Source organism: Ascaphus truei, chromosome 8 (assembly GCF_040206685.1).
Source record: "Ascaphus truei isolate aAscTru1 chromosome 8, aAscTru1.hap1, whole genome shotgun sequence".
Lineage (NCBI taxonomy): Eukaryota > Metazoa > Chordata > Amphibia > Anura > Ascaphidae > Ascaphus > Ascaphus truei.
Window position 1 is genome coordinate 104,466,779 of NC_134490.1, and position 8,013 is coordinate 104,474,791.

Sequence of the window (8,013 nt, forward strand, 5' to 3'; positions counted from 1 at the left end):
TGTGTGTTTTTGTATCCCCCGGTTTCCCTTTTTGTGTGCCCCTCCTTTTTTGTTCCCTTAGGTGAGAGGGAGATGTGCCGTGATACAAGGAAGAGAGGAGGCTCCAGAGGTGGTCCAGCCGCGCCAACCAGGAAAAGATTACGGCAGACACGTCGACCCACATGCTTCAATGAGTAAGGAACTCAGGCTAATATCCCACAATGTTAAAGGGTTTAACAGTCCGGCAAAGCGTAGAGTCGCCTTTCGGGATTATAAACGTTAGGGGGCAGAAATTTTATTTTTGCAAGAAACACACTTCTCACAGGGCAACTTTCCCAAGTTCCTTGATAAAGACTATAGGGTACACCTTCTGTCCTCCGCAAAGGTTAAAAAACGAGGGGTGGCCATATTAATCCATAATCGTATACCGTTTGTAACCGATAAGACATTTACTGACAGGGAGGGTAGGTTCCTCATCGTGCCGGGAGCAATACAAGGATCCCCTATCACACTAGCAACAATATACGCCCCCAACGAAAAGGCCACAGACTTCTTTGACACATTCTTCGGGAAACTTAGCAAAGTGGCAAGAGGGAATATTATCGTAGCAAGAGACCTGAATAGGGCACTGCATGAGTACCTTGACAGATGCTCGACCACTAACGCAACACATAGACCTGACGTACTAACAATTAAAAAGGGTTTAAGAGACTGCCAACTACTCGACATATGGAGGGAACAACACCAGGGAATGAGGGAAAATACCTTCTACTCACACCCGCACAACACCTATAGCAGCATTGATTACTTCCTTGTATCCAATAGAATGGTCCCCGGGGTCTCTCGTTCCGAGATCAATGATATTTCATGGTCTGACCATGCATCTATCGAGCTGCGATGCACACTAATACCACTAGACAGACCTAGAGCGAATTGGAAATTGAATGAGATCTTGTTGAAAATCCCAGCCTTACAGACGGCAATAGGGGATAAACTCAAACAATACTTCGAGGAGAATGAGTGGAGTATGGCAGCACATTCCACGCTGTGGGAGGCCCATAAGGCTACCCTCAGGGGGGTAATGAATTTGGCCACTAAAAGGAAAAGGGAGAAAAAAATCCAAGAGCTAGAAAAGCAACTAGCGGAGCTCTCTTCCCTACACAAAATAAATAAGAGTGATCACACGCTTAAACAAGTATTAGACACCAAAACCAGTCTTAATCTCCTCCTTTCCATCCAGGCTGGAAAGGAAATGGCCTGGTCTCAGCGAAAATGTTGTGAAAAAGCAAACAAGCCTGACACACTACTTGCCAATAAGCTAAATAATAAGCTTCCAAATTATCACATTCACGCAATTCGAAACCACGAAGGTGACCTTACCTCCATTCCTGGGAAAATTGTAGAGGAGTTAAAAAAGTATTATGAAAAACTATACAATGGAGATAAGGTGACCCACAACCTGAAAACAAGAGAGTCGTTAAAGACCTTCTTAAAATAGGCGAACCTACCAATCTTGGAGAGAAGTGACAGGGAGGCACTCCAGTCGGACTTCAAGATGGGGAGCTTTCTGTGGTCATCAAGGCACTAAAACCTGCCAAAGCCCCAGGGCCGGGTGGCTTCTCAAATTTATATTACAAGAAATATATTAAGATACTAACCCCCCACATGTTAAAGTTATTCAACGAAATTCTAGCAGGGGCCTCATTCCCAGCACAAATGCTCCAAGCCTCAATCTCTGTGATCCACAAACCCGGAAAGGACCCAGCAGACTGTAAGAGCTACCGGCCCATTTCACTGATTAATTCCAACATTAAAATATACTCCAAACTTATAGCCAACAGGGTGGGTAGAGTTCTTCCCGGGTTAATACACACGGATCAGGTAGGGTTTATCGGAGGTAGGCAAGCAGCAGACAACACCAGGAGAATTATTTACCTGATTGATCTAGCCCAAAATAAAAACATACATTCCATGGTGTTAAGTCTGGACGCTGAGAAAGCCTTCGATAGGATAGACTGGCCCTACCTAACAGAAACATTGAGAGCGTTTGGCTTTGAGGGACGCCTCCTGCAGGCCATCCTAGCGCTATACAAGAACCCTACAGCAAGAGTGACACACCAAGGTTTCCCCTCAGAACAATTCGAAATCAAAAGCGGAACGAGGCAAGGGTGCCCATTGTCGCCACTGCTGTTCGCCTTGTGCATCGAACCCTTAGCGGCGCACATTACAAATAACCCAGATATTTCTGAAATCCCAGAGTCTCTCCCAAACATATTCAACATCCTGGGTAAATTTAACCAAATATCGGGGTTTAAGATCAGTCTAAATCTGAAGCCCTCAATATCAACTTACCAAAAGAAGTTGAAAAGCTGATTGACCTCAATTTTAATTTCAAATGGCAACCCTCCGCTATCAAATATTTAGGGGTTTATCTCACAAGGGACTACAAAACATTATACAAAGCTAACTTTCCCAGGTAATTAAGACACTGGGGGAGGATCTCAGGACCTGGATGAAGGGGAGTATTTCATGGATTGGGAGGATACATAGCGTGAAAATTAACCTCCTCCCAAAGATGTTATATCTTTTCCAGAGTCTCCCTATCACTTTGGTACAGGCGGACATCCTCTCACTACAGTCACAAATAATGAAATGTATTTGGAATAAGAAAAACCCAAGAAGTGCCAAGTGTATTTTAAAGCGTCCCACCATAAGAGGAGGTTTAGCGGTGCCTTGCTTGCAGGCTTACTACAAAGCAGCCCAATTAGAGCAGATTCTCCAATGGCACACAGACCCAAGCTTACGGAGATGGGTAGAGTTGGAGAGGAACTATTGTGCACCGATTGAACTCCAAAACTTAATCTGGCTACTCAAAAGAGGGGTACGCAAGATGGAAATGCCGCTGCAGACCATGGTCAATTCACTAAGAGTTTGGGAGGCCACTAAATTTAGATGTCAGTTGACTACTAAAGAGTCATTGATGACGCCAATTGTGGGCAATCCAGACTTCGCTCCGAGTCTGAACAGCAAAAACCTCTTCAACTGGACTCAAAAGGGGATAACCCGTCTTAAAGATCTGGAGGGTATAACGACCATACAAACCTTTGAACAAATGAAATCCTCTAAAAATATCCCAAACAGCGAATTCTTTAGGTACCTCCAGATCAGAGATTTTTATAATAAAACGCCAATTAGACCGGCACGAACTAATTTTGAGCAGCTGTGTTCTAGAGGTACGGACACAAGGGGACTTATATTTAGAATGTACAGAGAAGTGATCTGCCCGACAACGCCTAACGAGAACAGACTGTGCTACATTCGACATTGAGAAAAGGACTTAGGGGAGATATTAGAAGACGAAGAGTGGGACAGAATTATTCAGGCAGCTGCAAAAAGTTAAATCTGCACCACATTAAAGGAGAACGCATATAAAGCCTTATGCGGTGGTATTACACCCCAACCCGCTTAGCTAAATTTGTGAGAGGCTACTCCCCTCTTTGTCCTAAACAATGTGGGGAGGAGGCGGATCTGCGACACATGCTGTGGCCCCTATTTGGGAACAGATTAGAGACTGGATTCAGCGGATTCTCTGTTTGGAGATCCCCCTGGACCCGTGGGTGTTCCTTTTGGGCAGGCGGATCCAGGGTCTGTCAAATGCAGCGCATAATTGATCTCGCATTTTGCAACAGCCACAAGATGCGAGATCGCAGCATTATGGAAGCAACAAGAAATCCCTATTATCCCTAAGATCAGAAACAGGATTTGGCATGTCTGCAGAATGGAACAATTAACACGTTTGGTTAATGACTCCGGCACAAACTACCTAAAAGTCTGGGCACCATGGTTGGCCCAGTTAGACATCCCAGGGGTGGATGCTGCCACGATTTTGCACTAATAAAAACAGATGCGTTCTCCTTTGAAGGTCGGATAGGCGACGTGACGTAGCGACGTACTGATAGCAGACAGCCCCACAGGTTTAGTTTAGGAAGGAGGACACAAAGGCAGGTCTCGCCCCAGAAAGCCAACCCAGTCAGCACCTGTCAAGGCGTCACAATGACAGCTATGAACAAAGAAGCTTGAAGCATCCTCCCTTTCCCCCCCCACCCCGATTCCCTTGTCTGGTTCGTCTCGTCTTGTTTGTGATGTCATCTGTAGTTGAGTGTTAGTGATGATCAAATATATGTGTTTTTAGAACTGGAAGTGATACAACGGGCTATGACACAATGTTTGCACTTGTAATTTCCAATAAAAAATTTAAGTTGGAAAAAAAAAAAAAAAGTGTATATCGGTACCTTTTTGTCCATGTTTTTATAAATAAACCCTTTTGATTGTTATATCCCAATTTTTCTTTTTTTGTGAGAAGTCGTGCCCCGGTCCTTTCCCTTTTGGGATTTCCCGTTGGGCTTGTTCACTTATCTGCTGACAAGTTTGTTTGGTCCTGAGACTATTCCTGTCTCCCAGAAATCCCACACTTCCTTTTCCATCCTAGCAGGCTGAGTGAGAACTTCTTTTGCTATCTACTCCCTTGCAAAGTAATCTGTTTTTACCCTCCGCCCCCCCCCCCATAACAAAAGCACCTTCACCTAGAGAAGCACTCTCACCACCCTATACCATCTACAAGCACCCTTTATTTCTGTGACTTCCCCAATAAAGTTAAAGAAAATATAAAGGACTTGGTGTGCTTTCAAAAGGGGACAAGTTGAGCTAGCTGGCCTCATTCATATCCTACATATGACCCTGTGGTTCCAGTATAGGTACTATAATTCACCCAGCAGCCCAAGCACGCTGGCTAGGGGGTCACACTCTCCTCACATTCAAAACTTTTCTAAAGCCCGTCACTTTTTCCTCCGCAATATTACAAAAATACGCCCTTTCCTCTGTTGCTCGACTGCTAAAACTCTGACTCAGGCCCTCATTCTCCCCCGTCTCGATTACTGCAACCTCCTGCTGTCCAGCCTTCCTGCCTCCCCTACAATCTACCCTAAACGCTGCTGCCGGAATCACTCCTTAATCTGTCTCAGCGTCTCCCCTGCTCAAATCACTCTCCTGGCTTCCTATCAAATCCCGCATCTCACACTCAATTCTCCTCCTCACTTTTAAAGCTTTACACTCTTCTGCTCCTCCGTACATCTCAGCCCTAATTTCTCGCTATGCTCCATTCCGACTTTTGCGTTCTTTTCAAGGACGTCTTCGCTCTACCCCCTTTGTATCTAAAGCCCTCTCCCGCCTTAAACCTCTCTTACGGACTGCCCCACACCTCTGGAATGCCCTTCCCCTCAATACCTGACTAGCACCCTCTCTATCCATCTTAAGACACACTTGCTTAAAGAAGTATATGAGTAGCACCGTGGATAATACTAGACACATGATACATAAAGCTTGGCCCCCTGCAGACGCACTTACCAAAATTCCCTCCTACTGTCTCTGTACATTCTTCCTATCTACCAATTCGATTGTAAGCTCCTCGGAACAGGGACGCCTCTTCCGAAATGTTACTTTTATGTCTGAAGCACTTATTCCCAGGATCTGTTATAGGATTGTCATGTGCATTACTACTGTGAAGCTCTATGTACACTAATGGCGCTATATAAATAAAGACATACATACATGCATACATACACAATTGAAAACTGGTTAGATGAGACAGTTTAAATAAATTGAACTTTTTCAGGTTGGGAGTGGAGTACCTCAGGGATCGATACTGGGACGCCTGCTTTTTAAACTTGTTTATTAATGACCTTGAGGTTGGCATTGAGAGCAAAAAAGTCTCCATCTTTGATAACACTAAATTTTGTAAGGTATTAGAATCGGAGCAGAATGTCATCTGAAGGATTTGGATAGACTGGAAACTTGGGCTTGTAAGTGTCAGATGAGGTTTAATACAGATAAATGTAAGGTTATGCATTAAGGAAACAAGAACAGGCGACTTACAAATTAAAAATGAAGATAAATTAGGAGAATCCTTGATGGAAAAGGATTTAGGAGTGCTTGTAGACAGCAGGCTTAGCTATAGTGTCCAAAGTCATGCAGTAAGCTGCAAAGGCAAACAAGATCTTATCTTGCATTAAACAAGGAATGGATGGAAGGTAAGTAAACAAAATTACGCCCCTCTATAAAGCATGCACACCTTGAATATGGAGTACAGTTTTGTGCAACCACTCCATAAAAAAAGCCATTATGAAACTAATTAATAATGGGGGTGGAGGGGGGCGTGGCCTGGAGTCTAACAGCAAAGGCTGTGTCTGTCTAAAGCTCCTGCAGACAAAACTTCCAACAAAGAAATAGCGAACATCAATCTGGCCAAAACAAATTTAAAACACCACACTATAAGACAGCAGGAGACGGGGGAGATTTTAACACAAACAATAAAGAAATTGGACATTGCTAAGCCCCCCAAATATACAGAACAAGGGAACAGAAAATAAAGTGAGTAAAAGAAGCTGCTGAGGCCCGTGCATGACAGGGAGACTCTGTGGAGCTGAGAGGTTCAGCGCGGCCCCCGACAAAACCGCCCAGCCCCCCCCCCTCTCCGCTTCCCCGCAAAAGATTATCACAGCAGACAGATCCCGGAGCAGCTTACCAGCCGATGGGAGACTCACCAGCACCAGTGGCGATCTCGAGTGCTCGGGAGGGAGCCGAGGGGGAAAGCGGAGCGGCCATCTTGACTCGGCTGCGGAGGCTCACGCAGGGAGAAGCGCGGCTTCCCCGAGGGGGTGAGTGACGCGGCGGGGTCCCGGAGGGGAGAGGAGGAAGCCCCACAGAGGTGAGCAGAGCCGTAGGCCAGGGGAGACGAGGCCGAGAGTACCCCTCCAGTCCCGATTGAGCCCCGGCGTGGAGGAGCAGCGCCACCTAAGATGGCCGCCGGGCTCACACGCAGGGAATAATACATAGTGGCACAACAGACGGGGAGGCTCCCCAGAGACGACCGGACAGCTGACCGCAGGGAGAGTGGGGAAGCCTGGCCAAGTGATCCCTGAACCCCCCCCCCCCCCCCCCGGCGGGGAATAGTGCTGCCTGGCTCCCTGCGTTTCAGCCTGCGTGTCGGCTACATCCAAGATGGCCGCCGCAGGTCTGATTTAAAGACACAGCCCCCCACAGGAAAATAAATAATTAAATAAACAGAAAATAAAAAAACAAAGCCAGAGAAGATGGACGTGTGAGAGCTGAGCTCCACCGGCCCGCGCGCATAGACCGCTATACAAGCACCCTTCACCCCACCCCCCGACCCCAAAAACATAACTCCTAGCAGAATAAACACCCCGCAATGGCTACGAAGCAAAAAGCGCCGCCCGGCCAGGGCTCATTAACTTTTTTTCGCCATCTCAGCGGAGCTCGGAGCCTACCCCGAGAAACCAAGATGGCACCGGGCCAACGAACACACGAGGCCCTAAGCAGCAGGCCGCGACCCGAGAACAAAGGGAGCGAGCGCAAAGCCCAGAGACTATCCCAACAAGGGAATTCATGCAAGACTTGATGAAGGGCATGCTAGACAAACTGCACACTTCTATACAACAAGACCTGAAGGCTGCCGTAACAGAACTGAGGCACGAAATAGCAGGCCTCGCTGAACGGACGACAACACTAGAAACTAAAATGGCGGAATCTCTCCAGACACAAACAGATGCAGACAATGAAATCTTCCGGCTTGGAATGGAGATTAGATATCTGAAAGATAACCTCGAGGACCAGGAAAACCGCGAGAGACGACAGAACCTGCGGATCCGTGGAATTCCAGAGGCGATCCAGTCAGATCAACTACAGCCATACCTCTTGGGGCTCTTCTCCTCGCTGTGCGCAGACCTGGACAAAAAGGACTTTGAGATGGATAGGGCCCATCGCGCCCTCGGGTCAAGGTCAGACGACCCAAATAAGACCAGGGACACCATAGTCCGGCTACACCACTACACCACCAAAGAGAAGCTTATGACAGCCTGCAGGAAAAAAGACCCGCTCACTTACCACGATGACTATCTGCAAATCTATAATGATTTAGCCAAGCAAACTATCAACAAGCGGATGGACTTAAAACCCCTG